Source organism: Artemia sp. Qi Xiang Cuo, chromosome 12 (genome assembly GCF_049724085.1).
Source record: "Artemia sp. Qi Xiang Cuo chromosome 12, ASM4972408v1, whole genome shotgun sequence".
Lineage (NCBI taxonomy): Eukaryota > Metazoa > Arthropoda > Branchiopoda > Anostraca > Artemiidae > Artemia > Artemia sp. Qi Xiang Cuo.
The window spans coordinates 33,426,683-33,444,902 of NC_142805.1; the positions used below are offsets into that span (position 1 = coordinate 33,426,683).

General features: G+C 35.9%; 1 protein-coding gene across 1 annotated transcript in view; it reads right to left on the minus strand.

Annotated features, from left to right (window-relative positions):
* The window catches only part of LOC148946038 (uncharacterized), a 158,787-nt gene extending 145,526 nt beyond the window's left edge, over positions 1-13,261 (minus strand). The window contains exon 1 of the mRNA XM_089097987.1: positions 13,168-13,261. The gene's annotated coding sequence lies outside the window, so the exon portion shown is untranslated. The remainder of the gene's footprint in view (positions 1-13,167) is intronic.
* Between the last annotated feature and the right edge of the window lie 4,959 nt (positions 13,262-18,220).

Sequence of the window (18,220 nt, forward strand, 5' to 3'; positions counted from 1 at the left end):
GGTGACAAGCTTCGTAGTCAATTTCGTGAGCAAATAGCACATGAAAATGCTGAATTTGGCTATTTACTGATTGAACAAATGAGCAGCAAAATATGTTCTCTTTTCAGAATGATTTCGTGACGGGATTCATATGCAGCAATCATGCGTCTGCTTGAATCAGAAAATGGTGAACCAGCAGAAGATGTTTGTAAAGACGATTAGGAGGACAAAGAAATCTTTGACATTTCTAATAGTAAAGATTCCGATGATAACTATTTTCCTCCAGACGAGAACGAATATAGCAGCCCTGATGAAAATCTTTCTACTACAGTAAGTGTAAGCCAGGCGTATTCGAATCGTAAAAAAACTGTTGCTGAAGGTCCTACATCTCCTGAATCATCAAATGAGACCGATGACGACCCTCCTCTATCCTCTCAGCTGCCAGGGGACGAACATATTGTACGTCCCACGAATTTTTTCCTGGACGTTCGTCCAAGAAAAAATATTTGAAAGGAAAGAATGGTCATCGATGGTCGGCTGTCCCGCCGTCCAGACCTAACAAGGCAAAGGCGAGAAACATTGTTAGAGGTTTAGCTGGTCCTGTAAGTGGCGATGCAAAAGCGGCCAAAAACAACTGCCAGCATTTCACCTGTTTTTTTCAAACGCTGTCTTCGAGAAAATACCAAAACATTCGAACGAGGGAATAGTGAGGAAGAAAGTATCGTAGTCACAGCGAAGGGCAACCATTGCTGGAATGACTACCATACAAGTTAGGGCTCTAGTTAGTATCCTCAATCTCTCAGGTAAAGTCAAATATGGGTTTATTTCGACTGAGGAGCTGTTCGACATCCAATTGTGTGGCTCTTCATACTACGCCACCGTGAACCATCAGCGCTTCAGATTCTTGGTCAGTTGTTTAGGGTTCGATGACAAAAATAGTCGGGAATAATAAAGAAAACATGATCCGTTTGCACCTATAAGGGAAACGTGGGATTTGATCATACAGAGCTGCAAAGAACATTTTCGCCCAGGAATAAGCGTCACTATCGACGAGCAGCTTTTAGGATTCCGTGGACGCTGTCCTTTTAGAATGTATATTCCCAACAAACCTAGCAAGTACGGACTTGCCATGAGGGTACCAGTATCACGTATCCAAGCAAGAAGCCTGAGATCATTGAGTACTACAATAACACCAAAGGCGGTGTAGACACATTTGACCAAATGTGTAGTTCAATGTCAGCGGCTCGGAAGACGAACAGGTGGTCCATGTGCATGTTTTATGGGCTGATAAATATCGTGTGCATCAACAATCATGTCATCTGCTTCTTCACTATCTCAAAATCTAGTGGAAGACCACTTTCACGAAAGGATTTCATGAATGTTCTGTTCAAAGAGTTGACCCAGCCGCATATGACCACTCGCTTAGAAACCCCCACTTTGCAGCGCTCAATCAGACTCGATATCAGTCAAACAATGGAGGTGACAGGTGAAATACATTCAGGAACGTCTGTGGAAGGGAGAAGAACGACCTGCAGCCTCTGCCCAGCGCGCATTCGCCGAATGACTACCAATTTTTGCAACCACTGCAAAAAGCCGTTCTGCAGTGAACACCGTGCGATGTCATGCATATCATGTGACTCCAAGAAATGAAGGCAACCTTTTGTGCTGTGTAAAACATTATCTGAAGATCTGTTTTTGATCATTCCCACTTACTTTTAAAATATACTTAAGTGATGAGTTTTAAAAGTCAATGTTTCTGCAAGTAGTAATTTTTACGGAAGCTTACTATCTACGTAACTTTTTAGGAAGCTTACCTTTCTAGGGTTAAAAAGGGCACTAGCCCTTTGAATTTCCAATCGGATGAGCTTTTTTGAAACCTCTACGACAACGTCTTCCATAAAAAACCTTATATGCCCCCAGGGCATAACTTAAAACCCTTGCCCTGAGGGCCGTGGGGGAGTGTCCTCCTCAAAAACATAATTTCTATTTGGAAATCAACCACGCTGAACAAAATGGCTATCTCAAAATTTTGATGGATGCGTTTGGGGGAATAATGGGCGTCAGGGGGGGGGGGCTAGTTGCCCTCCAATCCCTTTCGACTATTAAAAAGGGCACTAGCCCTTTGAATTTCCAATCGAATGAGCCTTTTTTGAAGTTTCTACGACAACGCCTCCTTATAAAAACCTTATATGCCCCCAGGGCATAACTTAAAACATTTCCCTGAGGGGTTGTGGGGGAGCGTCCTCCTCAAAAACATATTTTCTATCAGGAAATCCACTATGCTGAACAAAATGCCTATCTCAACATTTTGATTGGATATGTTTGGGGGAATGATGGGCGGGGGGGGGGAGGGCTAGTTGCACACCAATCACTTTCGGCTATTAAAAAGGGCACTAGCCATTCCAGTTTCCAATCGAATGAGCCCTTTTCGAAGTTTCTACGACAACTCCTTCGATACGAAGTGTCCGGGTATGGAGAAGAAGAAAAAACAAAAACAAAAATAATACATTGTGCCGCCATCGTTCTTTACTTAGGCAGTGCTATCGCGCTGCCTATGATAGTACAAAGATCATAAAACAAAGTTTTGAGGTTGACACAAGCTACCAGAGTCTAAGGGCAAGGGTGGTAAGTTATGCTCCTGGGGCATTTAAGGTTTTAATGGAAGGGATGGTTGTATAAACTTTAGAGGTGGCTCATTTGGTTGAAATTGGAAGTTCTAGTTCCCTTTTAAGAGTCAATAGTGATGAAGGCCAACTACCCCCTCCCCTCTCAACTACCCCTCTTTCCACCAAATATATGTGATTAAAATTGTATGATGGCAATTTTGTTTAAAATAGTCCAAAGAACATACAACAATGCCTCCAGGGTTGGAACAACCCCTCAGAGCCCAGGGCCAGGGCTTTTTAATTATGCCCTGGGCGCAAATAAGATTCTTATGGATTGGGTGGTCGTATTAAATTCAGATGGATCTCATTTGATTTAAAATTGGAAGTTATAGTGCCCTTTTTTAAGAGTAAAAGTGATTTTAAGAGAAACCAGACATTTCAAAATGTATTTTGTTTTCAGTAAAGTGCAAATTATGTTCTGGCCTTGGGTAGGCATAGGAGTTTCGAGCCATACTCATTTAATTTCTGCTCGTTTTTAGTTTGACTCGGCTATTTATTGTAATTTCTGTTCGTTTTGGGTTTCATTCATTTATCGATGCTGACTTGAGGTATTTTTACGCTCGGTAGATTATTTGATTTTATTTGTGCTCATTTTTGGTTTAATGGAGTTCTTTACTTTTCTTTCAAAAACTAATTTTGAGGAAAAAGTTTTTTTAATTACTTTTTCTATAAAGATTTGATTTTTCTATCGGAGACGCAGAAACGTTCAGCAGGCAAAATTTAATCAGATTTATTTCTATAGATTGTTAAAATGTAAAATAAGGCATTTGTAGAAGTTAACTGTTGTCCAAATCCTCAACCCAAATTTTCTCGAGTCATTTTTTGTTGAATTATCACCTTTTTGTTGGAACTATGATATACTTTTAGATCAGAACCTGTATTAGCCAGATAGCTTTTAGACCTATATGCATAATTGTTTCGTACTGTCAATTCACAATTTTTATACGTTTGCCAGAGAAATTGCCTATGGATTGTTCTGGGTATCCAGCTGATTGACTGTATTTCAAACAGTAGGCTGTACAAAAATTGTGGTTCAATCATACCTTCCAGGGCTATGTTGAGAGAAAGGTTGAGATGGCTATGACACATTCTCCAGATAAAGGATGACAGATTGTCCTTTTCGGCCAACCATCTAGGATTAAACGGAAAGCAGGTCGTCTGCGGTTGGGTCGGAAGGATGTCATAAAGAAAGATTTAAAGGAAATGGGAACTTCCTGGGAGGGTGTAAAGAAGGAAGTTTTGAATAGATTGGGATGGAGGAGGGGCGTGCGTAGATGTGTTGGCCTCAGGGGGTTTGGTGCTGCAGAGAGTCGTTAGTAGTAGTAGTAAAACCAGACCAAATATTTTAAGGGTTCAAACTGCTTTTGTCAGGATGTTTACTTTAATTGTACAAGAATAGAAAACAGTAACCAACTAAAAAAAGAATCAAGGTATGTACATACAGTATGTTTTTCCCTCCTTTAGAAGAGGTTGCCTAATTTGACTACTTGTGTCACTATAAATCCATCTCAAGCCCCTTCTAAAACTGGACAGCTCCTCCATGATCACAAACGCCAAACCATTTCCGCTCAATATCCATATCTGGTACAATCATGGATTAAATTCAGTCAATTGATTAATGTCTAGACAAATAAACATCAAGAGTCCCCAAATGACACTGGTTTGAAACAAATGTAGCAAGTTTATATACAGGGCATTAACATAAAGAGAGCTGGGACCCATTTGCAGTCTCTTAAAAAAAACAAATTGCAATTATTCTTATTTTAACAAAAGTAACTTCTTGAAGAAAGAAACAAAATATTTAAACAAATAATTATCAACCAAATTCAACCATCAGTGAGACTCAAACCAAAATATACTTTATAAGTGATTTAATCATCCATAATTGATGTTGACTAAATACAGTATAATTTTTTCATACTGTACACGGTCTCTAAACAACCTCAGAACGATCCTGCCTTGACAGAAGTGCAACATATCTACGCATGCAATTTCAGAGGACAGAGGGGGGAGAGGCCAGGCTCAACGATTGTACCTGAGGCCCTCTAGTCATCTAGAGGGCAAACGCTTGATAATGATAGGATCTATTAAAAAAAAAACTTGTTTAATCATAATCAAGTTTAATATTTGATTAGATGAACATTCAAATATATTTTACAACTAATTTGATTTGTTAATTAACGCAAAATAAAAGAAATTAACATTCCCTACAATACTCTGGTTTGGAAGAGCTGTAACATGTTTATATTTACAAGGATGGTGGTGGAACATGCCAGACCACATATTTGCAGAGTCAATTCTACAATTGAAGCTTTTTTTTTACTTGAATGCATTCTATAAAGCTAAAATTCTAGGAATTTTGCGTCTTAACTTATAATTTCTAAACATAAATAGTTTACAGTTTATCTTTTTATTTTTCCATGGATTAATGCATTCTGCAAAACAAAAGTTGAATTTTCTGTGTGTTGGGTGGCTAATTTTTACCTGGACTCTTTCAAATCTAAAAAAATACCACAGGATCATAGTAAATCTAATTAACAGTAATTCATTTTTTTCAGATTAGATACTTTCTGCAAAGCTAATATTTCGTGTTCTTTTTCTCTAAAGCAGAAAATCATTAAATTCCACAGCATAACTTAGAATAACTGAGCATTATAGATTGTAATATTATTATTTTGTGGGTTGGATGTATACTAGACTTTATTAATCTAGCCAATTTACAAAATCCATACTATTATTAGAATTATTCAATTTGCAAATACCATCTTAGAATAAATAATCATAAAATAAGGAACTCCCCTACTCTCAGTGTGGGTATTGGCTTAAATACAGGTGGACGGATTTTATCTATTTAATTTTTAACTGGCATAATGAACCAACTGCTTATGAGAAATATTAAAAGAATATTTGAAACAACGAAATCACAACAAAAACAACAAAGAGCTATATCCAGGTAATAGGGAAAAGGATACAAAATTTTTTTATTGTACGCTATGCTATCTAGGCCTAGTTAAGAATGGTAATTCCTGCACAAGATTACCAGAACCAGGTCCCAAAAAGTCATTTTAACTACCCACATCCAATTTTCTGGACACTGACTTTTCATAAAGTTGAAAAATGTATGTGTTGGCAAAGAGAGGAGAAAGCATTCAAAGGCAGATGCAGATCTATGGTCCAAGGCAGAGTCTGGAGAGGTGTTGGAAAATTTTTTTAATTAGTTTGCTATCTAAAAAATGAAAACACCACTCAATCCACCTTTTAACAATCTTTACAAATATACTAGATGCTACCATAATTTATTGATTCATTTAGATCCTTATTTGATTTTGCAAGAAGAACTAAGTTATAATATTTAATTTCAAATCTAATACTCTTTTCAAATACAGTAATCCCTGCCATTGCAATGGTGCCCTAGTCAACCCACCCTTAATTGGGTCAGATATAAGCTATACTTGAAGGTTTCTGGATTTTGTTGTTGTTGTTGGTTTTTTTTTTTTTTTTTTTTTTTTTTTTTTTTTTTTTAATTGGCTTTAGGAAACAATTGTTGATGCAAAATAAGAATTTAAAATAATACAGACCAACAAGATCAACAGACTTTAGTTTGTAGTCTAGGGCTTTAGCCTAATTGACCCCATTAAGGAAGGGTAGCACAATTGTTACAGCAGTGATTACTACAGTTGGAATGAGCATTGGATAAGGAATCATATAGTATGTTTCTTTTTTTAAGTCCTACTAGCCAACCAAAAAAAAAACATAAAAAACAATATGTCACCATATAGGCTTACTTTAAAATAGCTTTTAGGGCTCAAAGTGGAATTCGCAATGGAAGAAATTAGTATGTACGGAAAGAGTGTTAAAAGGCATATCCAGATTAGTTCAAAGAGTCAAAGAGTGAACCAGATCAAAGATTAGATTATCAGGCATATCCATCTTTTAGCTGCTAAATTGATTCAAATTTCAAAAATTTAACAAGGTATTTTTTAGCATTGGATCTCTCTTCTTTGTCAACTTCTAAGGTTTAAAATATTTCAGGTTTTATATGATACATCCTAAAAGATAGCTATACTCTTGACCAGTGAATAAGTGAAGAGGCAATGTTGGGTAATGAGAAGATCAACCAAATGGACAGCTTCACTTACCTAAGCAGTATTATTAGTAAAGATGGTGGATGCAGTGAAAATGTTAAAAGCTGAACAGCAAAGGCCCAGGGTGTTTTTCAGTTGGAAAAAGTTTTGAAGAATAGGAAGATAAATATGCACACTAAGATTAGAACATTGGAGGAAACAGTGATAACAGTGGTCAAGTATGGTTCTGAAGTGTGGGCACTCCAAAAAATAGAGGAGGATTTGCTAGATTCTTTCCTGAGAAATTGTCTACAGATTATTTTTGGTACCTGACTGACTAACACTATCTCAAACAGTAGGCCTAGCCTGTACAAATAATGAGGTTCAATCCTACTTTCTAGTGATATAATATAGTGTGAGAGAGGAAGAGATGGCTAGGACATATTCTACAGATGAAGGATGACAGACCATCCTTGTTGCCTATTGTCAAAGGTTGTCCTTAATGCAGCAGGAGGATGTTGTAGGGAAAGATTTAAGGGAAATAACAGCTTCTTGGGAGTGTGAAGAGGGAGGCTTTAAATAGATTGGGATGGAGGAGTATGCATAGGTATGTTGGCCTCAGGTGGCTTGGTGCTGCAGTGAGTTAGTAGTAGTAGTAGTAGAAAAACAGTAAGTCATTTTCCATGCAATATAATTGACAGATAAATATATTATTATTTAAAACTAATTTGAAGATGTGGATGATAAGGCAAAAAACATGATAATCTGATTAATCATGCTGTATAGACTATTATAAAGTAAGAATGTCATTATTTTAGCAGTTTTGCTTGGTTGTGTATATGGTCTACCCTAAGGCTGGTATAAGCCAAGAATTGGGACTGTTTATTAGGAAACATGTTAAAAAGACAATTCTTCCCTCAAAATATGCAGAAAAATTGTAGCTAACACATTTTGACTGCAATTCACTATACTTTACAACACCACCCCCGCCCCCCCCCCCCTCCCACTAGTATACAAATATATAGCACAAATATGTATTTCCCATTATTTTTGCCATATATCACTCTTGTTCCAACCATGTACCTGTAAATTGAATCAACAGTGACAAAATCAAAAAGTGGAAAAACACATGGAAAACAGACAATGCATGCTACATATTTGCACATTAGGAGGGCTAGGGGCAGAGTATAGTGAAAGTACAGTCAAAACGTGGTACATAGGCTACAATTATTTGGTAAATTTGCAGTTTACTACATAATTTAGCTAGGATGAAAGTGAATATGTCACTTGATGCGTTTTTTATGCTCTTTCATAATTCAATAACTTCTTTTGGGGCTAATTTCATTTTGAGCCCTTAAAGAGTTCAAAATAACCCATAGTCACCAAATTTTAAAGCTGATTCAGGAATGGTAATTATTATTTAGTCTTAATAGTAAAATGGGTAAAATTCCAAATAAGCAAGTTTTTGCTACCTCAGAAGGTGGTTAGGTTAGAAAAATGAAACTTTCAGTAACGAATCCAGGGAGAAAATAATACTCTGGAAAAATATTGCCAAGCTACTATGTTAACCCTCTTCTGATTCCTATGTATTAGGAATTTGTCTGCTTGACACCTATTGGAATTTTGACAAACAATATTATACCTTATTTTTTAGTTTCCAGTTCTTTTTCTCTGGTTTTAGTTTTGAGAATGCAATTTATTTTAGCAGAATTTTAAGCCATTTCAATCGTTCTGTTCCAAATTTAGGATATATATTTGCAGGTTTTTGAATCCACATAAATTGGGATTGAGCAAACTTGTGAAGCTGAAAATACTTTTCTTGTACTTCATTTAAGCAGAAAATCCATTTTGCAAGGTTTTACTTTTATAATACAAAGATTTTTAAAGGTCATCAAACATCAGTGCCTTCTAGAGGGAGAGGAATGGTTGTAGGTACTTCAAAGTACCTTCCCAAGACATACTTTAGTCTATAAATCCATCCCTTAAAGTTTCATTTTCCTAACCAAATTCTAAGATAGCAAAAAGTAACTTGTCTAGAACTTCACAGTAAAACATTATTTACCCTAACTTGCAGTTTGGAGCAATCTAAGGATTTCTCCATGTAGAGCTCCAGAGTTGATGATTTGAGTTGTATTCAGGATTCTTTAGCAATCACTGTGCTGATCCATAGCTTCCCAGTTGAGTTTACACTCCCTGGAGGACCACTCAGCATCCAGTCTTCATTTGAAGATGTCCACAGATTCAGCAGTAACAATTTCTTCAGAGTTAATTCCAACTGTTGACAATTCTTGAGGAAAAGAATTGAGCACAGACTCTGGCAGTGGCGCATCCAGGGGGGCCCCTAATGTAGTCTAGTGTAATTTACTTAATTAATGCAAGTCTGCATTAATCAAACTTGCTCCTAATGCAAGTTTATCAGATCAACCTCTTTTGCACACAAACCCCCCCCTTCCCCCTAAAAATCCTGGATCTACCCTTGGACTCTGGATAGGGTAGGCTGCCTAACACATTTCAACTGATGACCACTAGTTCTTGAGTTAGGACCAACTGTAGGAAATAATGCTGGGAGTGTATTAGCCCTCATTAACTTATAGGTTAAAATGGCATCACCTCTATTTCTCCTGTATATACGAGTTGGGAGTTTCAGCTTTGCTAGTCTTACATTGTAGGAAAGTTCCCGCATGCCGGATATCACTTTGCTGCCATATCTCTGCACATCTTCCATCATTTTATGTCTTTTTTTTTAAATAAGAGGAGGCTAGAGACATTCCAACTTCAAGCTAAGGATACACAAGTTTCTTATACAGAAGACTGATGACTTTAGGGGACAAGAAGAAAGGGTGTGCTTTATCCGCTCCATAGTTGAACTAACAACAGCTGCAGAATTCTAAGCAAGAGTATTGAATCTCACTTATTATCAATAGTGATTCAAAGATCTTGCTCAGTATTTACAGAGGAAACTAGGTGACCTGAGAGAAAATAGAATGACAAGCATTCATTTTGCCATAGTGAATAACATGGCACTTGACAAAATTAAATTTAAGAAGCTAATATTTAGAAAATCAATTAGCAGAAATTTTTCAAAAGAGCTAGAAACCCCTCAAAATGATGTCAGTTTTGCTATGACATCATTTCTGAGGAGTTGCATGCTCTCAGTGGTGTAGCAAGGTCTTGTGACACCCAAGGCGGAATTTCAACTTGTCCCCTCCCCCCAACAAACATTTAAACATTGTTAAGTCATATTTGTTTATGGTGGAAACATATATAATTAAAAAAAGCTACTTGGTGTTTAAATTAAGGAGTGAAAGGAAAAGTAAATTGGGTGCTGTATAACATTGGCATGTAAACATTTTAACATACATAACTAACATAAATTTAAGCAAAATACAACATTTTTATACATATTAACATTATTATTACAATATTAAACAACACCATTTTAATTTGTGGCCTATATTAAGTAAGGCTAAAATGGACAGGGGCTTTTATAAAAAATGTTTTTAAGATAAAATACAAGAATAGCTCTAGCTTTTCTAAAGTTAGATTAGGAATAAAGTCTGGAAGCTCATATTCAACTATAAACTGCAGTAGTCTCAAAGAACTCCACTTTAGAGCCACTTCTTCACATTGAATGTTTGCCACTTGTAAAAACCTCCTTAGACATGGGGTTTCATTTAACATGCCTCCTTAAGAGATTTCTTTATAATTCTCAACTATACAGTCCATTAATTTTAGAACTTTAGTTTCTGAACTCTTTAGAAAGTTCCTGGTCTTCAAGATAGCAAACTAAAGTCATATTCCTTCCATGCCTTGGCAACATGTGTTGATGTCTTTTTGAAATGTGTCAATGTACTCAAACATTGATATTTTTAGTTCTTCTTCCATTTCTCTTCTTCAGTTTAGAATAATTTGTCAATCTAATGCTCTTATATTTTCAGACCTTTGAAAATTAAACAGAATAGCCAATGCTCAGAATTACACTGAGCATTAACATGTTCAAATGAAATTCTTTACCACAAGTCACAAGAGAATCTTTGAAGACATGATATAGTCTTGCACAACTTGTGTTTTGACAGCTTTTCTTTGAGCAAAAATTACTTTTATACATAAAAACAATATTTTCAGACAAAATCTGCCAACAAATTCAAAAAATGCCAAGTAGTAGTGTTACATTACTACCCCACTTTTTGCACAGTGGGCCCTAATCAATCATAAGTCCTTTTAGACCAATTTTTTTCACCCCTCCAGGGATGGCACCCAGTGTGGTCCTCCCCCCCCCCCCCCCCTTCCTATGGGACTGCATGCTCTTTTGTAAAATTCTGCAAATTGATTTTATTAATAACTTAATATTAAGATTAAAGAAAGTAATAATTACTAGGCTATTCCTGAATCAGCTGCAAATGGTATTTATTTTCCCACTAGGCACTTTTGTTTTTAAACATCTTTTCAAACTTCTGGCAACAATGGATTGTTTTAACTATTGGGGCCCTATTAAGAGCTCAAAATGGAATTTGTTCCAGAAACAATTGTTGAACTATGAAACAGCATAAGAAAAAGCATCAAGATAGGCCTATTCAGAATGAGCATAAAATAAGGAATCTAGGCTAGCCTAAGTGTACTAGGCTAGACCAGATACACAGTTAAGACCAATGTAAGGCTTGTCTTCACAAAGTCCTTAGATCTTTCCCATGCCTAGGCTAATGTGGGCTAGCCTAGGTTCATTCCTAAAAGTTCTATTCAAATAGATCAGCTGCATATGCCTAAGACAAGCCACTAAATAGAAATTTCAATTAGGCCTAAGACCTGTAAAAAAAAACACTGAGCAATTTTCTTCTTAACAAAACTGAACTGATGTGGTTTATTATCAGTGTCAAGTACACTTTGCTGCTGTGTTGCCTATTCACAGAAGTGATTTTACAACAACACAGGAATTCTATAACCACTTATAAACTGTCAGATACCTCCCAAGAATGACAGCTGAGAGCTCGGTATCACCTCTCTCTTGCATTATTTTTGGCTCGTCACTCATCAGTTGCCTTTTGTTCAGGGCTTCCACAGTCCCCAAATTTTTGGGGATTTCCCTGTAGGCCTAAATCTTTGTCTCCCCAAAATAACAATTGCTTGTTCAGGGCTTCCACAGTCCCCAAATTTTGGGGGATTTCCCTTTAAATCTCTATGTCTCCCCAAAATAACAATTTCTTGGGCCTAGAGGCACAAAATGCTGGTAAATATCTACCAAATCATATTATTGACTTATGTATAAAGTGAATATATCACTCAATGTCTTTTTTTATGCTGATTACAAATATAATAATTATTCCTATCGGAAATTAATTTCAGCCCCCCCCCCCTGAATTACAGGCACCAAAGATTTAAATCAAGCCCTGGCTGAATAGCCTAGAATGGCCCTGGAACCATTCCTGAAAGTTTCATTAATCCAACTTTCAAAGATAGCCAATAGCCTAGCCTATGGTCAATAGGCTATCTACGACATCATATTGTTGAGTTAGGACTATAGCGAATACACCAGTTGATGCCTTTTTTTTATGTTAATTACAAATATAGAAAGCATTTATCTCGGTTATTTAGTTCTTACCCCCCCCTCCGATAAATACCAATTCAGGGTTAGGTTTAGCCTATATAGGGGGGGGGATGAAATTCATTTCCAATAGAAATGATTATTATATTTATAATTAGCATAAAAAAAAGGCATCAAATGGTGTAGGCCCTATTCACTTTATTTGAAACTCAATAATATGATTTGGTATATATTGACCGCCAATATTCCCTCATCTAGACTTTAACCGGTAAAATTCTACTTTAGTTACTTTTGACTATCTTGGAAAGGGGTTAGGTTAAGAAAATGAAACTTTCAGGGATGGGTCTACAGGCTAAAGTATGTCCTGGGAAGATATTTTGAAGTACTCACCTCCACTCCTTCTCCCTCTAGAGGGTCCTGACCTTTGATGACCTTTAAAAATATGTGAGGTATAGAAGTGAAACCTTGCAAAATAGATCTTCTGCTTAAATGAAGTACAATAAAATTGTTTCCAGCTTCACAACTTTGCTCAATCCCAATTTATAAGGTTTTAAAGATATGCAAATACATTTCCTAAATTTCGAAAATAAACTATTTATATGTCTTAAAATTCTGCTCAAATAACTGAAATTGCATTTTCAGAGCTAAAACCAGAGAAAAAGAAACTGATAACTGAAAATTAAGGTAAAATGTTGTTTTGTCAAAATTTCAATGGGTATGGACCTGTCATGTAGGCAAATTTCATGACCCTTTAGAGGGAGAAGGAGTGGAGGTAGGTACTTCAAAATACCTTCCCGGGACATACTTTAGCCTGTAGACCCATCCCTGAAAGTCTCATTGTCCTAACCTAACCCCTTCCCAAGATAGCCAAAAGTAGAATTTTACCCTTTAACCTAATAATAATCAAAATATAACTTACTTGTTGCAAACTTCAGGTATTATATCAAGAAACTATCCTAAACTTTTGTTTCTTTTCAAGATCCATTTCAGTCAACAACTAGCATGCACTAAACTGGATAGAGTCATGCCACCCTCAGGAGATGAGCTTAATAAAAGAAATTATAGATGGCAGAGCGGCTCAATTGTATTTATGCTCGGTCCTCGCAAAGTAGAAGAACATTTTTACTCTATGATGTGAAAATATTTTGACGCGGTTCTAGGATGAGCTTGGGCGTATGCAGCATCTTGTCTAGGAGAAGAAAGGGATGACTAAGTCTTTGAAGGAGGAGTGGGGGTTAATATCATACCGACTATTCATAAAACCTCATATAGCCACAAAGCTATATCATACAGAGCCAAATCTTTCCAGGATACCATGGGTGACCTTTTCTTGCTTGTCTTTCATTCTGTCCTAATGTATACTTATCATACATAGACCTTTGTAAAGGAAGAAAAAACAAAATGTAAGGAGAAAAACAATGTGGTTATCTGTATTCTATGATGATGGTTAATAAAATTGGCAGTGAGTTCAATCAGATATGGAAATATATGGATCACTTGGCAAACCTTGGATTGCGTCTTAAAAATATCAAAAGTGACTCAGTTGTATATATACCAAGCAGAATCGTAATCCATGTTTCGGACGAGGCTAAAATTCTACATATGAAAGTAAAAAATCGCTAAATCAAATATAATTACGACAAACATCTCAAAATTTACTCCGGCTTTGCTAGACCCTATCCCACCTGAAATTTTAGTGAAACATCTAATTTTTTTTCACACAATCTTTTTTTATCTATCAATATTTCTGATTGTTTCTCCTATTTTTAATGATTTTGACTTGTATTATGTTTTTAATTCTCAATGTTTTGATTTTTATGCTATTTTACTTTGAACGCAAATTCGGCTATTTTCCTTAACTTGTAAAAGTCGTTTATCGACAAAGTCTTATCTAATCTAATCAATTTATAAGTTTCCTTGTCCTTTGTCAGAACTATTCCTTATTAAAGGAAGATCTTGCCAAGGGTCTAGTGTACATTAAAAAAAGGTTCTTTACAATAACATCTTTTTCATTGTAATTACCTGAAAATCAATCATCCATCTTCGTCTTCTGAGCCAGGTCTTGACCTTCTAAAGTTTGCTGTCCTGTCACTCTATGTCAGCGGTGGTGGCGGAATGGATATTAGGATGAACAGGCCTTTTTTTAATTTCTTGTTAGTACATGTCTTTTTCTTTAAACGAGTCTAAGATTTTTAATGTCGTAAGTCGAGGATCTTTCATATTTTTTTTTTTATTTGGTTGCACCACAGATCGAGTTTAGCCTCAGTATCGTCTAGGCGGTAGTATTATGCGAATTTCATGAAATTAAATAAAAACTATTTAATTTCCACATTCATTTCTTGAAGAGGTACTAATGATGACAAAGAAAAAGCTTTAGTGTGTTCTTCTGAAAAGCGTAGATTAATCGAGGACAGGAGGGAGTCTAAGTAAACAAATATCAGAGAAGATTTCCAAGAATCAAACTCAGTATCTGCTGGATGATCTCGTCTATAATATTGTTTCCTTGATTGTCAAAAGAGATAAGACTTCAATAGCTTGCTTAGATCGATTCAAAATTTCATTCACAGTTTCATTAGCATGTTGGCGATCATTGAAAATAATGCTAATGACTCTTGAAATGTGTTTAGTCGTGCTAATCATGTCCATACTTTTTGCAGGTTGCGAATATGACACGGGGTCCGCAGTCGCAGAGTATTTTGCAATAATTTTCACAGTAATTATGGAAACGAGTCTTGTAATGGTGGCATGCAGTTGCAAAGCAAAATGTCTTGTCCCTTCATTAGCTTCAATAGATAGATTTTCTAATCTGTCGGCAATTTCTAGAAATTTTTAATCAAAATGTTTGATAGCTTTGTTCTTCTCTGCACACCTTATCTCACACGTTTTGTTTAAGTCAGCACTATGTATCTTCTTTTTATAGATTGTCGGGAAAAAACTATGACATCCTGGGCTGTGGAAACGACCTTTCTGACTCCATGTACCTTTTTGACATAATTAACCGCTAGATTTAATCCATGGTTGGCTCAGTGAATAAAAAGGGATTCTTAAATTTTTTTCTTCAGGAAAGCTTGACCGCCACCTTCCTTTTCTGCCTTGTTTCTTAATTCATCAAATCATAGACCAACACATTGAGCAATATTCTCAAATTGAGTCAACCAATGAATTTCTCTGTCAGTTTCTTTCCTCTTTCCAGTTTCTTTCCTCAATAATGTGTACCACAAAAATAATTACAAAAATAATTCTTCAATTACTTTACTATTTTCAGTAATCTTCATTTGATATGGATTTTGTAACTGTGCGTCTACTGGAATAGTTTCTATGAATGTTTTACTGGCAGCTGTTGCCACATCAGACATTTTAAATTCGTTTCAGCTATGGGTGTTTTTTTTTTTAATTACGGGTGAAAATTATTTTTATCCAATGTAAGTTGTTCATGATAATATCCAGTGTAATATGGCTGGAGAAGTCATAAAATCTAGTGCAAATTTAATTTTCTAGGGGAGATAGCAGTTCCTCCCTTCTGTCTACGCCCATGAGGAGGAGCCAAATTCAAAATTGCTTTCGGATGATTAAGTTAACATACATCTTAAAAGGATGGAGATGTTTTAAGGAGAATCCTGATTTATTTTTGCTGCTGGGATGGAAAAATATTGATAAATGGTTTAAACATTGGCTTCTGTTCTAAGTTAAATAAAAAAAAACAAGTTTTTTTTTAACTGAAAGCAAGGAGAGACACTAAAACTTAAAACCAACAGAAATTATTCCGTATATGAAACGGGCTGTAACCTCCTCAACGCCTCCCTCTTTACGCTAAAGCTTTTATTATTTGCAAAAGTATAGTTGTGAGAAAGAGTCAAACTTCAGCATAACACGAGGCGTTGAGGAGGGGACAGAAGCTTAAATATACGGAATAATTTCTATTCGTTTTAAGTTTTAATGTCGCTCCTTACTTTCAGTAAAAAAAATCTTCTTTTTACTTTTATTTAATTTCTGAACGTTTTTCAATTAATGCAGGTTTTGAAATTTGGCTCACCGTACATGAATAATTAAAAAAAAATACAAAATTAATTTTACTTTTTTTCAACTTAAGTTTGATTTTTGTTCCAGTTGGTTAAGAATGACTCTTGAATCACAAAGGATGTTTGATTAGAATAATAGCCTTTTTTAAAAGCTAAAAAAGAAACTTTAGCGTAAGAGTGAGCTATTGAGGAGAGGCAATCCATCTCCTGTACGTAATATCTTCTGTTTGTTTTAAGTTTAATGTTGCTTTTTACTTTCAGCTAAAAAACATGTTTTTTATTTAATTTCTGATCGTTTTTTAAATAATGCCAGGAAATCCAGCTCCCCTCCATGTAAAATTCCCTTCCCCCACGATAAATCCATAGAAAGATTCTCCCACGTAACTTAAATTAGCGATAATTTCAGAACTAAATTTGTTAGGCATAGTAACAAAACGACCAAAGAGGTTAAAACCAATTTTATGAAAATGAAAGTCACAAGTTGAGCAATTCCCAAATGACTGAAATGAATGAAAGAAAAGATCTTTAAAAGAAATACGTAATGATTTATGTTCGCTTTAAGTTTTAATGTTATTCCTTACTTTCAGTTAGAAAAACATGTTTTTTTTTATTTAATAACAACCACAAGCCGAAGACATACAATATCTTTGGTTTATCATAGGCAGCACAATAGCGCTGCGTAAGTAAAGAACGATGTGGGCACAATGTATTATTTCTTTTTGGTTTCTTGGTCTTAGACCAGGGCATTTTGTATCGAAGGAGTTGTCGTTAAAACTTCAGAAAGGCCCCATTCGATTGGAAATTGGAGTGGCTTGTGCCCTTTTTAATAGTTGAAAGTAATTGGAAGGCAAATAACGCCCCATCCACGCTCGACATTTATCCAAACAAATCCAGTCAAAATTTTGGATAGCCATTTTTTTCAAAGTAGTTGAAAGGTCCGGAAATTATATCTAAGAAGATGACATTCCCCTCACAGTCCTCAGGGTAAGGGTTGTAAGTTATGTCCTGGGGGCTTATAAGGTCTTTATTGAAAGCTTTGTTGAAGAAACTTGAAAAAGGGCTCATTCGATTGGAAATTCAAAGGGCTAGTGCCTTTTTTAATAGTCGAAAATGATTTGAGGGCATCTAATCTCCGTCTCATCCCCACCTTTTCCCCAAACACATCCAATCAAAATTTTTAGATAGCCATTTTGTTCAACGTAGTTAAAAGTTTTATAAATTAGATCTTTTACCTTTTAAATGTTTGTGATAAATGGCAATCAGCGACCGGATGCCCTTTGAACAAGTGGGGCGCGGGCTAAATACCCATTGATCACTTTTGACTCTTAAAAAAACTAGAAGTTTCAATTTCCGACCAAATGAGCGCCCTCCAAAGTTTATACGACCACCCCTCCCACAAAAATCTTATGTTCTAATAATAGGCAACTTACACAAACTACAATCCTTTTCCTGGGAGCCAGGGAAGATTTCTCGGCCCCTAACCTATAGAAATATGAATTTTGGACTATTTTGAACAAAATAGCTATTTCAAAATTCTGATAAAATTTGTGATGATGCATTTGGGGAAAAAAGGCACAAGGGCACAAGGAGGGGGAGATTAATTCTAAGAGGTGGGCGGGATTGGCTATGCACAAACTTCTCGTGGTGGCCCTGTTTTCACTACATCAAAACCTTATTGCCTTTATGACCTTTAGTTTTCTATTGTCTAAAACTTAATAACAGAACAAAATTAATTACATTATTAACTTTACATAAGAGATAACCAATTACAACTAAAATGCTAAATAGAGCTCTCCTCCCATTTGCGCTGCAAATAACAGGATATTAGTGGGTCGGATTTAATGCTAGGGGGTGTGTCATTTGAGTCCCTTCCAAAGTTTTTACGACCACTTCTTCCATAAGAACCCTGTATGCCCCCGCATAAGTTACAACCCTTCCTCCGGGCTTAGGGGG